Below are 25,302 nucleotides of genomic sequence, written 5' to 3'. Positions count from 1 at the left end.
CATGCTAAACTCTTGATTGCTACCCGTTAATAAAGTTGTGTATCTAAGAACTGATCCCTTTCCCACCAGATACTAGTTCCACAATGAACATGCATATAGCCAAGAAACTCATTTATCTAAGCTGATAACACAATAGAAATCAGAATATATATTAGGCAATACAGACTGCAGGAATTCTCTGCCATTTGGAGTGAAGTATCTTAACTCAATCGAGACAGTCCCAGATTTCACCCAAGAGAAACTCCGTGAAGGCACTAGTGTAGTAATCTGGGAATAAGGACATGGTCCCCATCAACTTCTTGGAGTCTTTAATCTATGCATCTTTCCTAGTTTTATAGAGTATCATTCATGGGCCCCAAACTTCCAGGAATCAGATTAAAATGTACTGAGGAATGTTGACAAAAATAAAAATACAATAAAACATACATATTTTTATATTTTAAAACTAAGTCAATATATGGCCTGCAGGGATCCTTATGTGTGCATCAGTGGCTCCTCTTTCTATTTGAGTTTGATATCACTGGTGTACATTCTAAGAAATCTTTTGCTTTTAGTGGCTGGTTTAGAGTGATATTCAGGAAATTCTGTGGAATGAATGAAATGTACAGAGCCTGCTTTTTTGGTTCAATGAGAAAACATCTTTGAAGTTAGCATCGTTGAGGTACTTATGTAAGGAATGTTAGGAATGAAATACAGTTTTGACCTAAGCAAACCCTGGAGGTATTTTCCAATTTATGATGGTTATTGTTAAATTTACTTCAGTCAATTAAATACTTGTGCAATTCAGTGAAGTAGTGTGCTAGGCACTGGGTAATATGCAGGTGAAAAGACACAGGTCTTATCTTTATTGAGCTTACAATCTTCTAGTAAAGGAGATAAAACAGAATTTCTTAAATACCTAGAAAAGGCATGAACAAAGTACTGTCAGAGAACTGAGGAGGGAAAGATCACTTTCAGCTTGAAAGAATCAATTTTATCAAGGTAGTTTATCAAGGTACTTTATTTCCTCAGTTGATTCTCATCCCATCTAAAATAACATGAGGCATTCAGTTTTGTGAACATGTATGTAGGGGTAAATGGAAATACATGAAGGATCTGTATTTTCTGCAGAGTGTGTGTGTGTGTGTGTGTATGAGTGTGAGCATGTGCTCCTTCCATTAGCAAATATTGCAACCTGCCTAGTAGATAAATCTTAGGGAGTTGCTTGAGAATATAGCTCCTGTCTCAGAGGGAGAATTTTAACTGAAAGCTTTCTTGATTCCAAATTTAGAATTCTTTCTATTATACCACACCACCTCTAAAGCAGAAGTTCTTAACCTGGGGTCCATGAATTTAGATGAGGAAAAAAGTTACATCTTTGTTTTTACTAACCTCCAACTGATGTTTATTGTTTCCTTCAATTATTTAAAAACTTTATTCTGAGAAGGGGTTCATAGGCTTTAACAAACTGCCAAAGGGATCCATGTCACAAAAAAACCTTTGCTCTGAATATTAGAAATATGTATATGTATTACTGTAACTTGGATTTTTGTGGTTGACACATTCCACTTAAAATCCTAGAACACATTTCAAACATCTGTGGTCCTGTACCCCCATGACCTGAAAGATTTTTGTCTTCAATCCTATCCAAGATAAATAGTATTCATACTAATTAGCTGGAACAGATTTTAACAATTAAAAGAATGAAAAATTTACATCCATCTTCCAGAAAACAGAAATATACCTAAACTTACAAATTCACTTGCCTCCCTCTCTCCCCTCCTTCCTCCCACGCTGTGCTGTTCCACATAGGGTTTCATGTGCCGGACAGAAACAGGTAGTAACAGTCTGATTTTGGGGAGGACAAGTAAGAAGGCTATAAGGTAAAAAGTTATAATAAGTTAATAAGTTTTAAAAAAGCTACTGTTGCTTACCTGGAATTCTCAAACACCTTCCCTTTCTCACTGGAATTATTTTGCAAAGTGTTTTCTTACCTCCACTTCATTCCCACCAAACCCTAACCAAAAATTAATTCTATTCTAGTCACAGAATCTTAGCACTTTAGAAGAAACCTTAAAGGCATTAACTCAGTCCTTCCATTAGGCAGATGAGAAAGCTTACTGTATTCAGAAGATCATCCTTCCAGGAATCTCTGGAGTCATCAGTGTCATCCTGGCAATGTTGATGACCAGTTGCCTGTTATTACTGGTAGGGCTCTTAACTCTGGAATATGTAATTTAAATGGACAAAAATGGGCAGCCTATGGAAAAACAACTAATAGTGTGGCAGCTTAACCCTTAAGGGAAGCTTCTTGAACTTAATTTTCTTTCTGATATAGCCTTCTGAGATTTACTTAGAACAAGCAATTAGACATAGTCATTGTTTTAACCATTGCTCTCATTCAGTTTTAAAATTATAGGATACAAAAATCTAAGCTTTGTTTGATTTCATTAACCTAAGAATGAAAGCTTTCGGTATTTGCGCTTCTAGAAGTCTGTTCTATCAATTTTATAATTTAATTTTTTGGAGATAAATTGGTCAAATCAAGCATCAGTTATTTGCTATCCTTGGAGAGAACACCAAGTAGTCCTGCTGAAATTTGACTTTAAATTTAAAGTGAATCACTGAGGGGTCTAAAAATCCTAGCATTCATTTTGTGATAATTTACCCTCATCATGTATTGTTAAATGAGTAAAAGAAAGAGAAGGGAGAGGACAGAGAGAGATGGTGGATTTTTGTTCATTGAAAAAAACTAAATCAGAAAAAAAAATAAAAGTTTCTAATATGTTTAGTTAATGATACATGGAGGTGGGTTTTTTTTAGGTTTATCTTTCCTAACGACCTTATTTATTCATTCATGTTTATAGTTACACATAGGAACCTGTACTCATCAAAGAATTGTATAAGACACAGTCCCCACTCTCAAGACACCTATATTCTCCCCTGGAAGTTTGCTTTCTCTCCCTATAACCCACATATATGCCCAGGTTTCCTCCTCCCTTAAAAAAATTTTAACTTAATCTATTCCCTCAAACAATCATTCTATATTTCTTCTTATCTAAATCCCTCAAAAAAGCTATCTTTTTGTTGTTTCCTTGTTATGTGGCTTCTTCCCCTATCACTTGACTAAAATTGCTCCCTCCAAGGTCACCATCCTTTTCTCAGTCCTTATCTTTTTTGACCCGTATACAACATTTAACACTGCTGACCTTTCTCTTCTTCTACATACTCTTTTCTCCCTAAGTTTTCATGGCACTGCTCTCTCCTGGGTTTCCTCCTACCTATTTGAAGGATTATTCAATTCAGTTCAACAAATGCTAAAACATCTTCTATGAGCAAGACATGCTGAGGCTACAAAAGACAAAATTATGTCTGCTTACATTTTCCTGGGAGGATGTAACATGTACATAAATAAATAAAAACAGAGTATATATAGAGAGTAATTTCAAGAGGGAATGTTCTTGACTGAGGATATCAGAAAAAAACCTGTGTAGGAAATGGCACTTGTGTTGTGCTTTCAAGGAATATCACCAATAATAATAAAGGCCAGCATTTATATAGATAGCACTTCCAGCTTGGGTGAGACATAGAGACCAGGGGAAAAGAAAGAAAGAATGAAAATAAGAAAATCTGCAAGTCTCATTAGGTTGTAGGTGAACACTAAAATGTAAATCATAAAAAGAGACAATTATTTGATGAAATAAAAACCCAGGATCTTTTACTTTTAAAATTGATATTTTTGACATTTGATAGAAAATAGTTTTACCCATTTTGAAATATTAACTTTATTAATTATATGCTCCTAACCAAACTTTAGAAAGGAGACCTGGGGAAATGAATTAAAGTACTTAAAAAAAGACACTTTAAAAAATGTTTTTTTTTTTTTATGTTCCCAAACTGCCAGGATCATCCTGCAGCTAGTGATATAAATGAGTTAGGGGGATAAAGCAGTGTCTTGTTCATCTCCAGATACATCAATGGTTATAATGCCCTGAAGACTGTAGACTCTGAAAATATCTTCACAGGAAGACTGGCTCCTGAAGACCTGTACATGTATTTCATCTGACTGGTTATTTATAAAGTCAATGATACCAAGAGTATCAAGTAGTTGTGTAAGTACTTGAAAGGGCCTCTGATGCCTTCTGCTGTGTTGTTGTAATAGGGATGCCCATTGAATCTTGCTAGGAGAAATGGACAGGTACAAGTGGAGTTCCAAAAGGCTGATATCAACCCATTCCTTAAGGAGAATCATTGTACCCACATTTGAAGGGAATATAGCTGGGCCTAAATATAGACATCCTATTTTAACTTCAGGCAGCTTATTTTAGTAGGTCTGGTTGATCTGACTGCAAAATTGTAGTTTGTGGGTAGATCTGTCAGGGTGCTTGATCCATCAGATAGCCAAATTCAGATTTATTCTCCATTTAGTCTGGGATTACGCTTAATCTCTCCCCACTCCAGTCCATTCTCTTTATTCAGCTATCAAATAATCTTCCTAAAATGCAAGTCTGACCATATTACCAACCTCCACCAAATCAATAAATGCCAATGACTCCTTAATTACCTCTGGAATCAAATATGAAATCTTGTGGCTTTCAAAGCTCTTCATAATCTGGCCTTTTCCTACCTTTTCAGTCTGGGCAGCTAGGTGGTGCAGTAGATAGATAGAGCAGGAGTCAGACACTTGACACTCACTAGCTGTGTGACCTTGGGCAAGTCACTTAACCCCAATTGCCTCATCCTGGGTCATCTCCAGTCATCCTGATGAATATCTGGTCACTGGATTCAGATGGCTCTGGAGGAGAAGTGAGGCTGTGACCTGCCTAGCCCTCCCTCACTCAAAACAAAGTCAAGTGCAAGTCATGTCATTATTTCTCTGATGGCATGGTCTTCTTCAGCAACGAAGAACCAATGCACACACGCACACACACATGTGCACACACATGTGCGCGCGCACACACACACACACACACACACACACACCTTTTCAGTCTTCTTACACTTTATTTCTCTCCATGTTCTCTGCCATCCAGTGACATGACCTTCTTGCTGTTCCTTGCACACCACTCTATCTCCAGATTCTGAGCATTGTCCCTGTATGGAATCCTCTCACTCTTCCTTTTCACCCCCTAGCCTATTTTTCTTCAAGTTTCTGCTAAAATCTAGCCTTCTGCAAGAAGTATTTCAGTCCTTCTTAACCTTAGTACCTTTCCCTTGGGACTATCCCCAATTTATTCTGCATATATCTTGTTTGTACATAGTTGTTTGCATATGAGTTCCATTAGACTATATTCTCTCTCCTTGAGAGAAGGGATTGTATTTTGTTTTTCTTTGTATCCCCAGCACTTTGCCCAATGCCTGGCACATGGCACGCAATGAAATAATAGTTAACTGACTGTTATGTATTTGAAAGTGATCTGAGTTCTAATGGTTCGTATGAACAATGATGGGGATACTATATAATGGAGGACTACAATCCTTTGAGGTAATACTTCCATATCTCAAATGTGATTTTGACTTCAAGCATCACTCCTTGGATTGTATAATTCTTTCCTTATTAGTCAACTTGTGGGAGGAGTATACATAGGACCAGGGTGTAAGGCCTGTGATAGGATAGCCCCAGTGATAATGTTAAATGTAGTCACCATGAAGAACTATTTCTGCTGATCTGGACAAAGCTAGATAGGGGCTGAGGTGAGCTGGTGCTTAATATACATTAAATTTGCCTCTTCCCTCTGGTATCAACTGGAAAAACCGGGGGTTCTTCAGCACATTATTGATAAAACTGCCAGGGTCAAGAATCTGAAAATAAAATGACAGTGGTACCCTGAAGAGCTGAAGGCAGGGACTCCACACAGGATAGCCTCTGCTTTGAATAGATTCCTCTAGAGTGATTCTTTATTAGCCTAGTAACTCCCATTGGAACTTTATATACTCTTTTTCAGGTTGGCATTTTTCCAAATGAGCAAATAGCTGGGCTGGCATAAGCACAGGAAAATAGTTTGGATTAATTTGGCTTGTTGAGCCAGATGATTCCAGAAGCAGAGATATCACTTCAATAAAACACCACTCTCTTCTCCATCCCCCTCACCTCCCTCCAAAAAGTATTGAAATAGTGGAAGACTTTCATGGTGTTGCATAATCCAACTGATGTAACTTGATGTTTATACAGGTTGTACCAGCTCTAGAAAATCAATTAATATTAATCATTCTTCTGTATTCAGACCAGATTGTGGTTGACATGCTTTTCACCCCTGAAGTACAAATTGATAAACATCACCCTTGACAACTAGTCCGTTAGTTCAGGAATCAAGGATATAAAGGAGGAGAGGAAAGGAATAAACAATTATTAAGTACCTGCTATGTGCCAGGCATATTATTATCCCCATTTTCCAGCTGAGGAAACTAAAGAAGCCCCAGTTTAAGTGACTTGCCCAGGGGTACACAGCTAGTTCTGGTTATTAATGGTGTTCAAGACTCTACAGTCATGATAAAGTTGTAATTCCTCATTTTTATTTTTAACAGAAATCACTGGAGTTTCTTTCCAAGAATTCCTCCTTGCTTGTCTCTGATCTACTCAGTAAGTAAATTTTTCTGATCAGGACTGGGGCTCCTAGAACTCATTTGCTTAAATTGAATGGCCTACTCAAGGACAACTTCTCCATCTTGGCCATACTAAAAGCATCTTGATAGACTTATACTAGACTTGTGGTTCAACGGGTGGGGTATCTCTGGATACATTATTCTTCTGTTCTAGGCATGAGTCTCCCAGTATCAGGAGTCATATGCAAGAGCCCAATCATGTATTGCCCACAAGGAGGCAGTGTGGTGCAGGTGAAATAGCCCTGGCTTTGGAGTTGGGAACTTAGTTTTGAATTCCTGACTTTGACATCCGCCATTTGAGCAAATCTCAGGAAAGTCACTGGGTCTCTCTGAGGCTCAGCTCTTTTATCTGTAAAATGAGGAGGCTGGACTAGATGAATGAATTAAAAAAAAAAATTTTTTTTAAACCTTACTATACGACAAACACTGGGGATACAAATGAAAAACAAAACAAAACAGTCTCTGACTTGAAGAAGCTTACATTCCACCTAGAGGGGAATCACATATTAAAAAATAAAGTCAATTCAAGCATCGATAGAAAGGCCTAAAAGTCCTAGGGTTTCAGTGGTGGGGCAGATGCCAAGGTCCAGTGGTCTTGGGAAACAGCAGCAGGTGAGAAGAGAGTGCTTAGGGGTCTGTAGGGTACAACAGCAGGTCACATGGTAAGGCTCAGAGGCCTTTAGGACATAGTGGCTGTCCTTCATTTCCCTGCAACGTCTGTAACCCATTCAAGTGGTATGAAAAGTAATGTTTCTTTTCCCACTGTGTTGCTCCATGAGGTCTGGGTACCCAAGAAAGGAGAGGGGAGAAAGGAAGGCAAGAAGGAAATGCATTCCTGTTGGCAATTGTCCTCACTTAGATGACATCTAAGGACCTTTCAAGTTTTAAAGCTATGAGCTCAATCCCCAGCATTACTGGGTCAGGGGGTTGGGAGAGAGAAAAGCACTTTGCATTGTTTCCCCTTTGGGACATGGTTTCCTAGGTTCAGAGCAAAGTGTACTGTTTGTTGATTTTTATCATGCCTATAAAAGCACCAGATTTTGGAGTTCTTGCTGGGTCAGGAGAAGGCCCATAGCTTCTTAGTCATAGGATCACAGATACAGAGCTGGAAGGAACCTCAGAGGAACTCAGAAACCATCTAGTCTAACTCTCTTATTTTACAAATAAGGACACTGAGGTATAAAGAGGTTAAATGATTTGTCTGAGGTCATAAAATTAGTGTTAGAAGTAGAGTTTGAACCTAAGTTCTGTGACTCCAGAGGAGTATTCATGCCACAGCCTGTCACAGCAAAGTCTTAAATAGATGTCAGGATGTAAGAGTGGTTGATCTGAAGATGGATGTGGGAGAAAGGATTACACTGTCCTTTTATTTATAGTGGCAGGAAACCAATCCATTGGTGGCTCTCTGCCTGGGTGGACCCTCCTGTCCAGACAACAGCATTGGGCCAAGCCCAATACTACTCAGACAGCATTGGCAACTCCTGCTGCATATCGTTTAATTATACCTAGTTTAGCATGCTTCTAGGGAGTGATAAATATTCCAACCTCCACCTCACCCATTAGGTCACTCTATTGCTAGGCATACCAAAGATGCAAACATTCAGTAGGAAAAGGCACTATAACCCAAAGCAACACAAATGATAGGAAAGACAATTAAGTAAGCAACATTCTCAACACAGGTACACAAAGTGTGGCAAAATCTTCACCTCTCAAGGAATTATAATGTACTTCCTCAAACTTCCCAGCAAAGAGGTAGATCACAGTTGCTTTTCAATCACAGCCCCAGGGGATGTTTGCACATTCTGTGATCTGCTGCTTGAGGTCTTTCATATTAGGAGAAGACTGAAGAATGGTGACAGCTTACATCATCCTAATGTTCTAGACGTGAGAATCAGAATACATTTTGACCATGACCATGATCATCCTCCTCCTAGCTGTAGCCTGCATATTCCCATCATTTCTGTAGCTCCTTAACTGCAGCCCTATCCTAAACCCTGTGCACCTTGTAGAATCTCATGCTTTCCTGGTGATATCACTATGTTTCATGATCTTTCATGACTTTTTATGAAGTGCAGTTAAGAAAATTTCCCCCAATAGCCTTTTACTTCTGAGCATTGTGTGAAATGCTCACACAGTGGACATATCCCCTATATTGCCTGTTGTGTTACCTTGCAGGTAAGCAGGAAGAGATTCACCAGAACTAAAGGCCTTGATGAAGCTTTTTTGGATTCTTATGTGTCATATATGCCTCTAAATTTTGTTTCCTCTTCAAATTTGACAAGTGAGCCATTTATATCCTAATTTGTGTCATAGATAAATATTGAACAGTACAGGGTCAAGGATAGACCCTGGGGATACTTTTATAGCAACTGTCCTGTAAGTTCACATTGATATAAATACTTTTTGGATCTATTCATTCAACCAGTTTGAAATCTATCCAATTGAACTCCCTATTGTATAAAAACTTCTTGGAAAACTGGAAAGCAGTCAGGCAGAAATTAGCCTTAGACCAATAATTTATGTCATATATATGAATATGCATGACATTTTTATATTTTTCATATTTTATTTTTTGCTTTACAGGGTGGAAATTTGATGCATGTTTCACATCTTTCATGAGTTATACAGGGGTATTATACAGATATATACAGGGATATTCACATTGTTTTATTATGTATACCCAGATATATCTAAAACAAATAAATGCAAAAACTACAAACAATACTCACATGATTTAAAATATAATTTCATTTGGTACATATTACATATTCTTCATTGAAAAAGAAAGAAATTATTAACATACTATGTTCTTTAATTTCAGATTAGTCCAAATGTTCTAGTACTAATAAAGTTGTAGTCTTAAAGATAAAATGTTTTCATGAAATTTTTTTGAGTAGGGAAAATTCTTGTTTTACATATACAAATGCCAAAGTACAGTTTCATAATTATTTATAAACTGTTTTATAACTGTTGTCATAAAAATTATTTATAACTATAAAATAAATATAATTATTTATAAACAGTAGACAAGGGAACTACTAAAACATTCGTTGTTTTACTAAAACTTAATGTTGGTGTCAACCTAGATACAGAAATCCTTTATGGCTGATTTTTTTTTTTATTTGAGCTAGAAAAATGAGTTTTACACCAGTGGAAATTAAGCCAACTTAACAAAAACCCAAAAATCTTTCCAGAGTTTCAATATTCAAGACAATCCAGGTGGTTTTTCCACTTAATCCACTCTGCTGTATACTTCTTTCTTGATAAGGATGAACTATAGACTTACTTTCAGATAAAGTAGTCATCATGTTTTCAAATGCTTTGGTACTTGTGTTACCTTGTTCCACTTTACACAGAAAAACATCAATAGGTCCCTTTGTGCTCTTTTTCTGTGCTGTTATTTAGTCTCTTTTTAGGACTTAGCACTCCCAGTTTGGTTTCTTCTTGAGCCTTGATTGCAATAACAACCTATTCATGAAAAGCCTGAATTCTATGGATATCTCAATAGGTCACATAAGCTAATCTTTCATTTTCTTTGTCATCTGTTAGTGCAAACAGCTACTGAACACAATCTTCAATTATCTCTTCCAAAGCCTTTTCCATTGCAACTAAATCAGTAAGTTCATCCCTTATCTTCTTTGGAGGGGCTGACTTTGTTCCAATATAACCAAGATCAGATGCTATTACTTAATATGGTTCTTGAATATTTTTTGAATGAAGACAGTTCCATTTAATACATTAGTGATGCCATGCTCTCTTTGTTTCTCTACTGCCAATGTAGATTGTGAGGGTTTTGAGGGGAAGGACTATTACTTCTTTTTGTATCCCCAGTGTTTAGCACATTCCCTGGCACATAGCAGGTGCTTAATAAAATTTTGATACATTGTTGCAACTCATTTAAGTTGAGTAACTGATGAACTACATAAGTTTGTGAGTTAAATAAACCAAATAAATATGCATCATAATGAGTCAGCTTAGTGCTTTTCTTATGATCATATACTGTAATGCTCTTCTAAATGAATCCTTATTTTTGATGGTAGCAAGCTCTTTATGTGGACCAGCAGGAGGGAGATTAATGGACTTCAGCTACCTCTAGAGAGCTTTGATATCCACAGGTCAGAATCCCCAGCTTTCTGTGAGCCACTCTCTGTTCCATCTCAGCAGGGGTCACTCAATTCTCCATCTTTATCTTATATTCCTTAATAAATTCAAAATGGATATATGATCTTACTATTAACCATTATACAGTGAAAAAATTAGAAAAGAAGCAGATCATACTTTTCATAGCTATGAGTAAGAGATATATTCATAACTAAACAAGGGATAGAGATGTTTGCAAAAGATACAATAGATATTTTGGTTATAAGAAACTGAAAAGCTTCTGCACAAATAACATTAATGCATCTAAGATGAGAATGAAAGCAGCTGAGTGGGAAAACATCTTTGATACAAATTTCTCAAATAAGAATTTGATATTCAAGTTAAACAGGCATACTTATATTTATGTAAGACCAGAAAGTTCCTAGAGCAATGATCAAATGGAAGCAGCAAAAAGTTCCCAAAAGAATTGTAAACTATTAAGAACCACAAGAAAGAATGCTCTAAAATAACTAATGATAATAATAGAAATTCAAATCAAAGCAACCATGAAGTTCCATCTTGTGTGCAGCAAATTGTCCAAGTTGTTTAAGGTGAGAATAGTTAATATTGAATGAGTTATGTGAAGAAAAGTACACAAATGCATTGATGGTGGAGCTGTGAATTAGTGTAACCATTTTGGAAAGCAATTTAGAATTAGGCAGAAAAAGTAACTGAAGATAGTAACTGGCCTATACAAATGATGAGTATGGTTAACAAGAGAAGCAAGGAAAAATTTATATAATCTAATACAAATTGAAGTAAGCAGAGCCAAGAAAACTATATATGTAATATATATGGAAAGAACCATAAAATAATCAAAAGTGAATGTTATGAAATTACAAAGAACAAGCAATGTTCCAAAAAAGAAATATGAGAAGGCATCCTTACCCCACATCTTTGTAGAACTGAACTGTCCACAAGTGTGGAATGCTGTATATATTTTCAGAATTTTTTGATGTATTAATGAGTTGTGCTGATTTTTAAACTTCCTTTTCTTTTAAAAAGTATTTGCTACATGAAATGACTGTCTGGGAGGGATAAAGGGGTGGGACACTGGGAATAATTCTAGTGATATAAAATTATTTTTTAAATAAAAAATGTCATATTTTTTCATTGTCATTTATTTTGGCAAGTATAACAAACTGGTTTTGAAACAATGGCAAAATCCAATAATTTCTGTAATATATTTTAGACAACGAAAATATTTCACCATGTTCCTACACACAAGAACCAGAAAATATCTACAGTTGTTAAGGTGTTGTAGAACAAGTATTTCTACATATATGGCATCCTTAACAGGATCCACTCAGCTCAAGGTAGAGCCTCTGAGATCACACTGCTTAGAGGAATGTTGGTTTTGACCTTCCCTGGCTGGGTGGAGTCAAGTAAAGGCAGGGATTCACCTGAGCTCTCCTCCAAACCCCTCCAAATACCTTTAAATAATGACTCTAAACAAATTCTAGAGTGGTAGAACCCACAAAAATACAGAGTGAAAAAATTTTCTAGTGGAAGACAACTCAGAAGTTTGGCTGGAAATGTCTGTTGCACCAGGGTGAGAGAGGAGTACAGTCTAGTGCAGACTGGATCCTAGCAAACCAGGAGCAGGCTTTGGGGTGACTCAATTAGTGGCAGTAGTGGTGGTTTCCAGACCTCTCAGCCCACAGATGGCAAGGGGATCTGTCAAGGGGTCAGAAGGAAATTTATAGGGTTTCCTTTGCTGGCACCAGGGGTAGGATTCTGTTACACTTGGATCTGAGTCACAGTACCAGTGCAAAGAGAAGCACTAGCATAGCAACACTTGTGACTGCCAAGGAGCAGGGACCCTCATCACAGTTCCAGGACAGAAAAGAATACAGGAGAGTAGTAAACACATCTTTCCCTAGATTATATCATCTTGAAATAGTCAAAAACTTACAGGTCCCAAGAATTACCTCTGTAAGCAGCTAAGCAAAAAACCCGAAGCTTGGGACAATGCCCCCCTCCACTTGGGAAGCAGAACACCACTTTAGCATATAGTTTAAAGTCAAGAAATAGGCTGGAAAATGATCAAATAACATAAAAAAATTCTGACTATAGAAAGTTATTATGATGACAAAGAAGATCAAAACACACTCAGAAGCCAACAAAAGCAAAATTCATGCAGCCAAAACCTCAAAGAAAAGTATGAATTGGTCTTAGACCATAAAAGAGCTCAAAAAGGATTTTAAAAATCAAGTAAGAAGGGTAGAAGAAAAATTGGGAAGAGAAATGAGGGTGATGCAAGAAAATCATGAAAAAAGCCAACAGCATGGTAGAGGAGGCACAAAAAACACTAAAGAAAATAACAACTTAAAAAATAGAATAGGCCAAGTGGTAAAAGAGGCACAAAAATCCAGTGAAGAGATGAAATGCTTTGAAAAGCAGAATTGGCCAAATGGAAAAAGAAATTGTGGCAGCAAGTGGGGTGGGATTTGTTTGTTTGGAATTGTTTTCCAGACTCAGGCTAGATTGTGAGCACCTGAGGGTTCAGTCTCCTTTGAGTCTTGATGGTTCACAGCTGTGCTGGGTCATGTGGGTTTCATGCCTGCTGACTCTGAGCCAATCAGGAGCCAAGTCTGGGAGGTTAGTATTTTACTTTGGGGGTTTGCTTATGAGAAGGATCTTGTAGCCATATGTTCAGACCTCCCAACTGCTCAGATGTAAAGACTCTTTTGATCCAGGGATGTATGTAAATTATATGGCAGTTTTGCTCTGATTCAGGCAGTAAAGCCCTGTCTGTTGGTTTTGAGAGAGATAAAAAGGTTGTTGGTTGAATAGATGGAAGAAGGCTTGGTAACTTTGGAAATGTAAAAGATAAAAAAGATGTGTTTGGAAGCATTTGTTTTAACTGATGAAGTGATAATTGACCCTTCAAAAGTTGCCTTTCCTTTTATAAATGCAGATTTAAGAACCTGTGATCATAGGCCCCCCTATGTATGTTGGGGTTACTGATACAGAAATACAAAAATTCACTGAGGAGAACTCCTTAAAAAGTAGAATTGACCAAGTGGAAAAGAAGGTACAAAAGTTCACTGAAGAAAATAATTCCCTAAAAGTTAGAATTGGGCAAGTGGAAGCTAATAACTTTATAAGACATCAAGAAACAAACAAAATCAAAAGAATGAAAAATAGAAGAAAATGTGAAATATCTCATTGGTCATACATGTACAATCATGTTGAATATATTTCCACATTAGTTTAACATGACTGAACATGTATAACCTATGTCAGATTGCTTACTGTCTAGGGGAGGAAGAACACAAGGGGGAGGGAGAAAAATCTGGAGCTCAAAATCTTACAAAAATCAATGTTGAAAACTATCTTTACATGTAATTGGAAAAAATAAAATACTATTAAGTGTAAAAAAATCTCATTGGAAAAAAAACTAACATGGAAAATAGATCCAGGAGAAATAATTTAAGAATTATTGGACTACCTCAAAGTCATGATAAAAAAAGAACCTAGACATCATCTTTCAAAAACTGATCAAGGAAAGCTCCCCTAATATTCTAGAACCAGATGGTAAAATAGAAATGGAAAGAATCCACCAATCATCCCCTGAGAGAGATCCCAAAATGAAAACTCCCAGGAACAGTATGGCCAAATTCCAGACCTCCCAGATCAAGGAAAAAATATACTGCAAGCAGCCAAAAAGAAGCAATTCAAATATCATGGAGCCATGGTGAGGATAACACAAGATTTAGCAGTTTCTACATTAAAGAATCAGTGGGCTTGGAATATGATATTCCAGAGGACAAAAGAACTAGGATTACAACCAAGAATTACCTACCCAGCAAAGCTGAGTATAATTCTTCAGGGGGAAAAAAAGGACATTCAATGAAATATACATTCAATTTCAAGCATTCCTAGTGAAAAGACCAGAGCCCAACAGAAAATCTGACTTTCAGATACAAAATGCAAAAGAAGCACAAAAAGGTAGCAGGAAGAAAAATCAAAAGGGATTCAATAAGGTTAAAACTGTTTATATTCCTACATGGGAAAGTTATATTTATAACTCCTAAAAACTTTCTCATTGTTGAAGCCGTTAAAAGGAGTAAACACAGACAGAAAACAGAAGTGTGAGTTGAATGTGATTGTGTGATTATCTAAAAAAATAAAATTAAGGGCTGAGAAAGAAAAATGCACTGGGAGAAGGGGAAAGGGAGAGATAGAATGGGATAAATGATCTGACACAGAAGAGGCCTAAAAGAAATTTTACAGTGGAGGGGAAAATGAGGAAGTGTGAAGGGGAGCACATGAATTCTACTTTTATCAGAATTGTCTCAAAGAGGGAATAATATAGACATTTGGTTGGGTATGGAAATCTATCTTACCATACAGGAAAGTAGGAAGGAAGGGGGATACAAGAAGGCAGGGGCAGGTGGCAGGGGGAGCTGACAGAAGGGAGGGCAGTTTGTGGGAGGTAAAAGTCAGAAACAAAACACTTTTGAGAATGAACAGGGTAAAAGGAGAGAGAGTGTAGTATAAACAGGGGAAAGAGAGAACGGAGGGAAATACATCATTGGTAATCATTACTGTGAAAAAATGTTTTACAGTGAGTTTCTCTGATAAACACTATTTCTCAAGTATACGGAAAACAGAGTCAAATTTATAGAAATAAGTCAGTCCTCAATTGATAAATGATCAAAGGATATGAAGGGGCAGTTTTCAGACAAAGTAATCAAAACTATAATCATATAAAAGTGCTCTATTAATGAGAGATACAAATTAAAATAATTCTGAGCTACTAGTTCACACCTGTCAGACTGGCTAATATGACAGAAAAGGAAAATGACAAATGTTGGAGGGGATGTAGAAAAATTAAAATGCCAATATACTATAGGTGAAGTTCACCCATTCTGTAGAGCAGTTTGGAACTATGCCCAAAGGGCTATAAAAACCCTTTGACTAAGCAATACCACTACTAGGTCTATATCCCAAAGAGATAAAAAAGCAAAAAGGAAAAGGACCTATGTGTACAGAAATATTTATAGCTGCTCTTTAAGTGGTAGCAAAGAATTGGAAATTGAGGGGATGTCCATCAATTGGGGAATAGCTGAACAAGTTGTTGTACGTGATTGGGATGGAATACTATTGTGCTTTAAGAAATGATGGGCAAGATGCTCTCAGAAAAACCTGGAAAGACTTGCATGAACTGATGCAAAGTGAAATGAGCAGAACCAGGAGAACATTGTGTATAGTAATAGCAATATTGTATGATGATCTGCTATGAATGACTTATCTGTTCTCAGCAATACAATGATCCAAGACAATTCTGTAGAATTTATGATGAAAGGGGTTGTCCCTCTCTAGAGAAAGAACTGGGAGAGCCTGAATGGGGATGAAAGATACTTTTTCTTTATTTTCTTTATTTTTCTTTTTATTTTTAACTGTGTTTTCTTTCACAGAATGATTTACATGGAAATGTGTTTTTCATGACTACACATGTATAACCTGTGTCAAATTGCTTGCCTTCTCAATGGGGGATGGGCAGAAAGGGAGGAAGGGAGAGAATTTGGAACTCTAAATTTAAGGGAAAAAAGGATGTTAAAATTGTTTTTACATGTAATTGGGAAAAAATAATATATTAAATCAGAAAAAAAAAGAAATGTTCGTTTTTCCAGAATCAAGACGTCTTGACTATATCTTACTGCTCCCAAAGAAATCTACAACCTGAGCATTTTAATTACACTTTGATGAACACTTTCAGGATCCAACACTGAAATGAAGTCCCAGAGGAATCAACACGAGTCGTTTCCAGTGCATGCATATAGTGCTACTGAGAACTATGAAGAAAGCTTTACCTTATATCCTTTGATGTTTAAGTTAGAACCTTGTTTGCCTCTTGACTTATGCGTTGGAAGTTCCAAAGACAGATAATGATATGGAGACTCAAAACAAATATGTTTCTCAGATGAAAGATGGGCTGAAGGAAATTTACTACTTAGCTGCCCTCAGTTCAGAAAATCAGCCCTGACAGAAACATGTGATGATAGTAATAATTAAGTTCATTGTATAGATTTTCAGCACAATAATAGAGAAATGTTGAGGTACTAAGCAAGAGAAAGATTGAGCAACTTAACAGGCTACCAAATAGCTCCAGGGAGAGAGATTAGGACCTTATCCAGAGTACATTACATCCGTTTCTTGCCTCTGCATGGGTTCATAGGACTTCTTGGCAAGCATAAGGAAAGCAGATGGAGAATCAGACAGTAGGACTCTAAAGAAAGCCTGCTCACTAGTTGCAGAGAGACTGTCAGGGATAGATAATAAATTGGAAGACAATGATTCAGATGATGAAGAAACTGAGTGCTGGTATCCTCTGGGAAGCAAACCAAACCTATACTTAGCCCCAGGAAACCTCTATTCAGACCAATATGGATGAGAGACCATTTTTTTCCCTGTCTAATATTCCATCTGTGGAGCTCCCTAGGTAGGGGTGTGCTGGACCCGGCTTGTAGGGAGAACCAATTGTTAAATTTTCATTTTGAATATTTATACCTCAGAAATCAGTGAATGCTACAGATCAGGTCTTGATTTATTATTTTATTGTCTAGACCAGCTGTGGGGAACCTGTGGCCTCAAAGTCATATGTGACTTTCTAGGTCCTCAAGGGTGGCCTTTTGATTGAATCCAAGTTTTACAAACAAATCTTTTTAATCCTAGACCCCTGGTCTAGACTTAAGAAAGTGATGAAGATAATTTTAATAATGTAGATTAAACTTAAAAGTATATCCTAGATACATCTCCACCCCTATCCCAAGCTGGTTATGAAACATTTTCCAGTATACCTTTAGGTAACACAGGGCAAACCTAGATCTTAGAGAATGTTAGTCTACCTGGGCTACCCACAAATTCAGGAAGGTATCATAGAAGTTTCAGGCTTTATTAGTTCATTGCTCAAACTAATGATGCTTTAGGAGAAACAGAAGAAGTTACCCACATAGTCAAAAGATGTTCATTTTTGAAGTACATGTGATAATGCTTTGTATGTAACTGCAACATGTTATGTGTTGTGTATGACCTGTCATATACAACATTCTTTGTTGTATATGGAAGAACATGTAAATCTTTTTCTTGCTGTTGTTTCTTTCCTATATATGTTAGTATGCAATGTTGTGCAGGTATTATGTTTCTGCATTTGGTCACTATATACAATGCCTCACTCCCTGGGGGCATCCTATGTGATGCTATGAATTATGAATTTCATTAAGCTTATGCCCGTCATATATATTACATATATATGCTATGTATTATAGTCTAACATAGTACTATATGTGCTGTATGTTACGTTTGTATGCACTAGTATGAATTCTGTGTATTAAGTACCTGAATGTACATTGTATTGTGTAGTTGGGATAACTCTCTTTTGGGTATGTTAGATGCTAATTTATGTTAGTGATATATATATATTCATAGATAGTCATGTTCCCTTAGGTGCTTTACAGGAATGGCACATGATTCACTGGTCAGAGAATGTAATAGTAGATGAATGTTGGGCTAGGAATATGGGCCTATTCCAGAAAACTTTGAGTTGGGAAAGGATTTTAAAAAACACACACACACAACCCTAAAGGAATGAGTGATTTTTAAACTGTGACTAAGCCAAGCACAAAAGAGGATATTGGAAGAATAGTGCCTATACTTTCTTCCTTTCCTGCAGGCTTTTTGTGTAGGGCAAAAAGACCTGGTAGGGGAACAAACTATAGGAATACACATGAAAATGCTGGGAATTGAGGATCCTGGATGGAGGCTGCTAGAATGAGCAGGGACAGTGGTTGTTGGATGATGAAACTGAATGCTACTCAGCCCACACTGCTTTGGAGAGACTTTGTGAGAAGAACTCCATGTTCCTGTGTCATACCCACACATTGGACACTGATCCATTAGAAGATTTTGCCTGCAAACAGAAAAGCTCCCTTTGGGAGTAGTCAGTAAAATTAAGTTTCCAGTTGTGGGTGTGCCTGCAGATGAGGGGGGTTCTGCCCAGTCTGAGAAGAGTCATGCAGGCTGGATAAAATGCCTGTGATGTGTATATTGATATTAAATATTTTAGTTATTTCTAAAATTTTCAACTAAGTTTTATATATGCCCATGACTTAAAAATTAATCAATGGAACACAAAACCAGTAATGATTTTTACATCAGCAAACTAAATTTCTGAAGTTTTCTTCAGTTTTTGACAGTGATCATAAACTAACCATAGAGCTAACAATCTGATATTTTAAAAAATGAGATACAAAATATAATCATTACATGAATCATGAATGTGAATCATCAACATCTAGGGATCTACTTTAAGCCACTCCATCCCCAAATCCTTCACCATGACCCAGACCTAAGACTCTGTATTTCCTCATGTAATGTGGATTGTACAGAAATATGTACATATATTCCTGGCCCACTTCTGGATGACCATGACAGAGTTTTGGGACTGGATTCTGGTCATGTGTGGCTCAGAGCTAAAGGAAAAATGCTTTGAGATGTCAAAGAGTCCCAAAATGGGTTACTGAGACAGAGATACAGATGCTCTGATTGCTCAAGAGGGTCCCTCTGTCTCTCATTCTGACTACGATGTGTGTGGACTGTTTCAAGCTGTTTCCTAGGGGAAGTTGTGATTGCCTTTATATTCCACCTGAATTCCATGCAGCTTTGTGCATATGTATTGACCAGGTAAACCTGGACTTAGGCTGCCTCTTTTGTGTTTTGTTTCCTGGGCAAATGACCAAACAACAATGTCCGGATGAATGTCTCCAGAACACTGTGTGTTCAGAAGTTCACAGAGGGCTACAAGTGTGGTAGCAGCAGTGTCCACAGGGAATGGTGGCATCCGTGTCTGTTGGAATGGTTGGTTGAAGCAAATTCAGGAATGGTTGACTAGAAGCAGTTGAGAGAAAAGTTCAGAAGGGGTCTGGATTTGGAATGGAGTGATGACTTACTTAGTGCCAAAGTGAAATGTAAAATGCCTGATTATCAGTCTTACAAATCTGCTTTGTATACTGATAGGATTAAATATTAGCCTCCCAACAGATTGTAACTAGTTGAAAGTTAAGTTACTGAATCCTGTTTAATTCATTCTGATCATTTGTATTTGTGAGTATTCAGACTTTAGCATTCTTTTTGTTTCTAGGAGCAAATTCTCTTTTTCATACCTGATTCATACTGCACATGGAGTACATTTTATACTTCCTTTTAGGGAACACTTAGACTTGAATCACAATCTAATTTACTACTACTATTAAAATCATAATTTTAGTGAGTAATTTAATCAGCCAATGAATGTGATGAAAGAGAGACCATTTCACTAGAGGTGGATGCCTCAAGATGGAACCAAGTCCAACATCTGGGCTTGGATGTAGGACCAGGATGCATTGTGAAAAGTCCTCATCATATAAGAATCAGTTGTAGAAGGTGGGGATGTTTAGGCTGGAGAAAATAAGATTTAGAGAGATGTGATAGTTTCTTTCAAGTCATGTGAAAAGGAGATTAAATTTACTCTATTCCATCCCCTAGGACAAGATCAGGAACCATAAATGGAAGCAGCAAAGAGACAAATTTATGCCTGATGTTAGGGAAAAGTTAACAAAAGTAAGAGTTATCTGTAAGTGGAATGGACTGCTTCAGGCAGTACTTGGTTCTTCCTTGAGGAAAAGTTCATCAGTTACATATACTGGAGTGGGGATTCTTTATCGGGTATTGCTTAATCCTGATGATTGCTGAGATCTTTTCATCTAAAAAAAATTGTGATTCTAAAGCAGCATGGTTTAGTGAATATAGTAATGGATTTGGAGTTAGGAAGACTTGGGCTTAAACACCACCACCAATATTCACCAGTTGTTTTTACCATGGTCATGCTACAACCTCTCTGAGCTTTAGTTTCTGCAACTATAAAACTAGAATAATTCTACCTATAACACTATCTTGCTGCAATTAATTGTATTTGTAACCTAGCGCAGTGCCTGACAAAATTTGACACTTTTGATTATATACAAGGTTGTCCTGAGGCTCAAATATAATTATATATATGAAGCACTTTGCAAACCTTAAAGTGTTCCATAAATGCCAATTATTATTATTGTTAGATAGAAAAAAAGACAAAGGAGAAGCAACAAGAAGGGATGTAAATAGGAAGAAGTTTGTGGCAGACAGCCTGCGTCCCCACATGGCTTGGTGACAGCGGTGAAGAAGAAAGACACACAGGCAGGTGGAAGAAGATAGGGTAACTCCATTTATTGATCCGAGGGTCAGGGTATTTAAAGACAGAAACTGCCAATCTACGTGACAATCTACTTGTTTCCCGTCCTAGTAATTTGGCCAGTCTTACTGTCTTAAAGAATGTTAACCTAAAGGGCTTCTATTTTCCACATCCCTTATATTCTGCAGTTCTCTTGTTTATCTCATGGAGACAGCAACCTGGGTGGGGGGTGGTAGGGGGCTGGGAGAGCCATTCTGGATGAGCACAGTCTCAAAGAACAATTTCCTCGAAGGTCTATCCTGAACTTGCTAACAGCACTCCGTCCAAGCCCTCAACAATTAAAAGTAAATGTAACAAAATTTGAGTGAAAAGTATGAGAAAGCACTCCCAATCTACCTCTTGGTGGAGGTGGGAAGTGTTATACATTGCACATTTTTGGGGACTTTCTCACTGTAGCAATCAGGTATGCTTATTTTCTTCCCCTCTCTCTAAAAGATCCCCCCAAAACTTGTTATTTGTCATAAGGGAGGACTCTTTTTTTTTTAAGTGTTATATTTTAGTTTTATTTATTTTGCTAATAAAATTTTTTTCTTTCTTTTTTCTTTTCTTTTTATTTATTTATTTCTTATTTAACTTTTAACATTCATTTTCACAAAATTTTGGGTTCCAAATTTTCTCCCCTTTTGTCCCCTCTCACCTCCCCCCACCCCAAAACACCGAGCATTCTAATTGCCCCTATCACCAATCTGCCCTCTCTTCTATCATCTCTCTCTGCCCTTGTCTCCATCTTCTCTTGTCCTGTAGGGCCAAATAACTTTCTATACCCCTTTACCTGTATTTCTTGTTTCCTAGTAGCAAGAACAGTACTCAACAGTTGTTCCTAAAACTTTGAGTTCCAACTTCTCTTCATCCCTCCCTCTCCACCCCTTCCCTTTGGAAGGCAAGCAATTCAATATAGGCCATATCTGTGTAGTTTTGCAAATGACTTCCATAATAGTCATATTGTATAAGACTAACTATATTTCCCTCCATCCTATCCTGTCCCCCATTACTTCTATTCTCTCTTTTGATCCTGTCCCTCCCCATGACTGTTGACCTCAAATTGCTCCCTCCTCCCCAATGAGAGTGCATTTTATTCCTTCCTTTAGTGGAATGTGATGAGAGTAAACTTCATGTTTTTCTCTCACCTCCCCTCTTTTTCCCTCCACTAAAAAGTCTTTTGCTTGCCTCTTTTATGAGAGATAATTTGCCCCATTCCATTTCTCCTTTTCTCCTCCCAATATATTTCTCTCTCACTGCTTGATTTCATTTTTTTAAGATATGATCCCATCCTCTTCAATTCACTCTGTACACTCTGTCTCTATGTGTGTGTGTGTGTGTGTGTGTGTGTAATCCCACCCAGTACCCAGATACTGAAAAGTTTCAAGAGTTACAGATATTGTCTTTCCATGTAGGAATGTAAACAGTTCAACTTTAGTAAGTCCCTTGTGACTTCTCTTTGCTGTTTACCTTTTCATGCTTCTCTTCATTCTTGTGTTTGAAAGTCAAATTTTCTTTTCAGCTCTGGTCTTTTCATCAAGAATACTTGAAAATCCTCTACTTCATTGAAAGACCAATTTTTCCCCTGAAGTATTATACTCAGTTTTGCTGGGTAGGTAATTCTTGGTTTTGGTCCTAGTTCCTTTGACTTCTGGAATATCCTATTCCATGCCCTTTGATCCCTTAATGTAGAACCTGCTAGATCTTGTGTTATCCTGATTGTATTTCCACAATACTTGAATTTTTTCTTTCTAGCTGCTTGCAATATTTTCTCCTTGACCTGGGAACTCTGGAATTTGGCCACAATGTTCCTAGGAGTTTCTCTTTTTGGATCTCTTTCAGGTGGTGTTCTGTGGATTCCTTGAATACTTATTTTGCCCTCTGGTTCTAAAATCTCAGGGCAGTTTTCCTTGACAATTTCATGAAAGATGATGTCTAGGCTCTTTTTTTGATCATGGCTTTCAGGTAGGCCCATAATTTTTAAATTGTCTCTCCTGGATCTATTTTCCAGATCAGTTGTTTTTCCAATGAGATATTTCACATGATCTTCCATTTTTTCATTCTTTTGGTTTTGTTTTGTGATTTCTTGGTTTCTCATAAAGTCATTGGCCTCCATCTGTTCCATTCTAATTTTGAAAGAACTATTTTCTTCAGTGAGCTTTTGAACCTCCTTTTCCGTTTGGCTAATTCTGCTTTTGAAAGCATTCTTCTCCTCATTGGCTTTTTGAACCTCTTTTGCCAGTTGAGTTAGCCTATTTTTCAAGGTGTTATTTTCTTCAGCATTTTTTTGGGTCTCCTTTAGCAGGGTGTTGACCTGCTTTTCATGGTTTACTTGCATCTCTCTCATTTCTATTCTCAGTTTTTCCTCCACCTCTCTAACTTGATTTTCAAAATCCTTTTTGAGCTCTTCCATGGCCTGAGCCCATTGGGTGGGCTGGGATACAGAAGCCTTGACTTCTGTGTCTTTCCCTGATGGTAAGCATTGTTCTTCCTCATCAGAAAGGAAGGGAGGAAATACCTATTCACCAAGAAAGTAACCTTCTATAGTCTTATTTTTTTCCCTTTTCTGGGCATTTTCCCAGCCAGTGACTTGACTTCTGAGTATTCTCTTCACACCCACTTTGCCTCCAGATCCTCTGAGCCAGTGCTTAGGGTCTGAGATTCAAATGCTGCTTCCCAGCCTCAGGGCTTTTGGCAGGGGCGGGGCTGCTATTCAGCGTGAGATTAAGTTCAGGTGCTCAGGTAGGGGCAGGGCAGCCTCTCAGGGTCAGTTCCCTCAGGGGGTTTATGCAGAAACCTTCAACAATGCATATGACTCCTGCCTGCTTGGGGAGCCCCTGTCTGCTCCTGCCTCAGCTGCTGCCTCGTGAGGGGGCCTGAGTTACGGGGGCACCTCACTCCCCTCTCACCAAGCCAAGAAGACCCTCTCATCAACCTTTGGGGCCTGTGGGTGGAGGGGCCCGCATGGCCTCTGGAGATTCCGCCCCTGAAGCCAGCTCGGATCCACTCCTCTCGGTACCCTGTGGCCAAGGCAGGGCTGGGCTCGGTTCCAGGTCCCGGGCTCTACGGACCTTTTGCGAGAGGTTTTCAGGGCTCTCTGGAACAGAAATCTCTTCCGCTCCATTGTTCTGTGGCTTCTGCTGCTCCAAAATTTGTTGGAAGTTCTTTTTTACAGATATTTTATAGGCTGTGGGTTTGGAGCTAGCGTATGTGTGTCTTTCTACTCTGCCATCTTGGCTCTGCCCCCTTGCTAATGAAGGGAGGACTCTTAAGGAAAAAAAAGGAGAGGGATATATGATGATATAATAAACAGAATTTATCAATTATAATTATTTTTTAAAAAGTACAGTAAGTTTGCCTCCCCTAAACCCCACAAATTCCTCCAAATCCTGATTGGAAAATTAAAAAAAATCATTATGGTGAGTTATTTTTCCAGGTCAGTTCAGCATAAGGAGACTGACAGAGAGGCTATCTGGTGTGGCTCTGACCCCAGGAGTAGTGAGGTCTCAATTTCAGCTTCTAGTCCAGTCTGAAGCCTCGAGAGAAATAACCAAAGGAAAGTCTATATTTCTGTCACTATGAACATTGTAGCTGGCTGAATGTGGCTGAATCTAACGTTAGTCTACTGAAACTCCAAACAGGGTAAGCTCATAGGCTTGTTGTTCAGACCCAAAACCTCAGTCAGAAACTTGCAAAGCTCAGACCAGGGTGGATAGCAATCACACTTTGCCCTGGATCAGATCACTTTGTAAGCACTGAAAGTTTGCAGGTTCCCAGGCTAAGTTGTCTCTGGGATCTTGGAATAACACAACACTCAAAATATTCCAAGAAAACAGTGAAAGAATCAGCCTAGGCATTCCCTCTAGAAGTCTACAGAGCCCAGCCCAAACAGAAAGTCAGAAGTCAGGAAGTAGACTAGAAGAATAAACGAACAAAAAGAATTCTACCATAAAAGTAAGTCCCAAAGAAAAATACAACATTGAAAAGGATTAAGCATTAAATAGCACCGCATATGTGCCAGACATTGAGTTAAACATTACATTTATTTAAATGTTAGCCAAGCATTACAAATATTGTTTCATTTACTACCCATGACAACCTTATGAAGTAGGTGTTATTATTATATCCCCATTTTACAGTTGAGGAAACCGAGTCAAAGTTTGATTTGCCCAGGGTCACATGGCTAATAAGTGTCTGAGGCCAGATCTGAACTTAGGTCTTCCTGACTCCAGGCCCAGTATTCTATCCACTGTGCCATTTTGCAGTCTTGCTTGAGTAGAAATGCATATGTTCCTCTCACCATTTTCTTCATATTTGTGTATTGTCTT

General features: G+C 37.8%; 1 long non-coding RNA gene and 1 pseudogene across 1 annotated transcript; one reads left to right on the top strand and one right to left on the bottom strand.

The window, feature by feature from the left end:
* The first annotated feature begins 4,002 nt into the window (after positions 1-4,002).
* Positions 4,003-8,843, top strand: LOC140518053 (uncharacterized). Its single transcript, XR_011971816.1, has 3 exons — positions 4,003-4,091; positions 6,505-6,559; positions 8,758-8,843. It is a non-coding gene; the product is annotated as an uncharacterized lncRNA (long non-coding RNA).
* Positions 8,844-9,780: 937 nt separating this feature from the next.
* Positions 9,781-19,570, bottom strand: LOC140517483 (transcription factor E2F6 pseudogene; annotated as a pseudogene).
* Between the last annotated feature and the right edge of the window lie 5,732 nt (positions 19,571-25,302).

The sequence above is a fragment of the Notamacropus eugenii genome, chromosome 1 (genome assembly GCF_028372415.1).
Source record: "Notamacropus eugenii isolate mMacEug1 chromosome 1, mMacEug1.pri_v2, whole genome shotgun sequence".
Taxonomy (NCBI): Eukaryota; Metazoa; Chordata; class Mammalia; order Diprotodontia; family Macropodidae; genus Notamacropus; species Notamacropus eugenii.
This window is presented reverse-complemented; position numbering and strand designations above follow the sequence as displayed.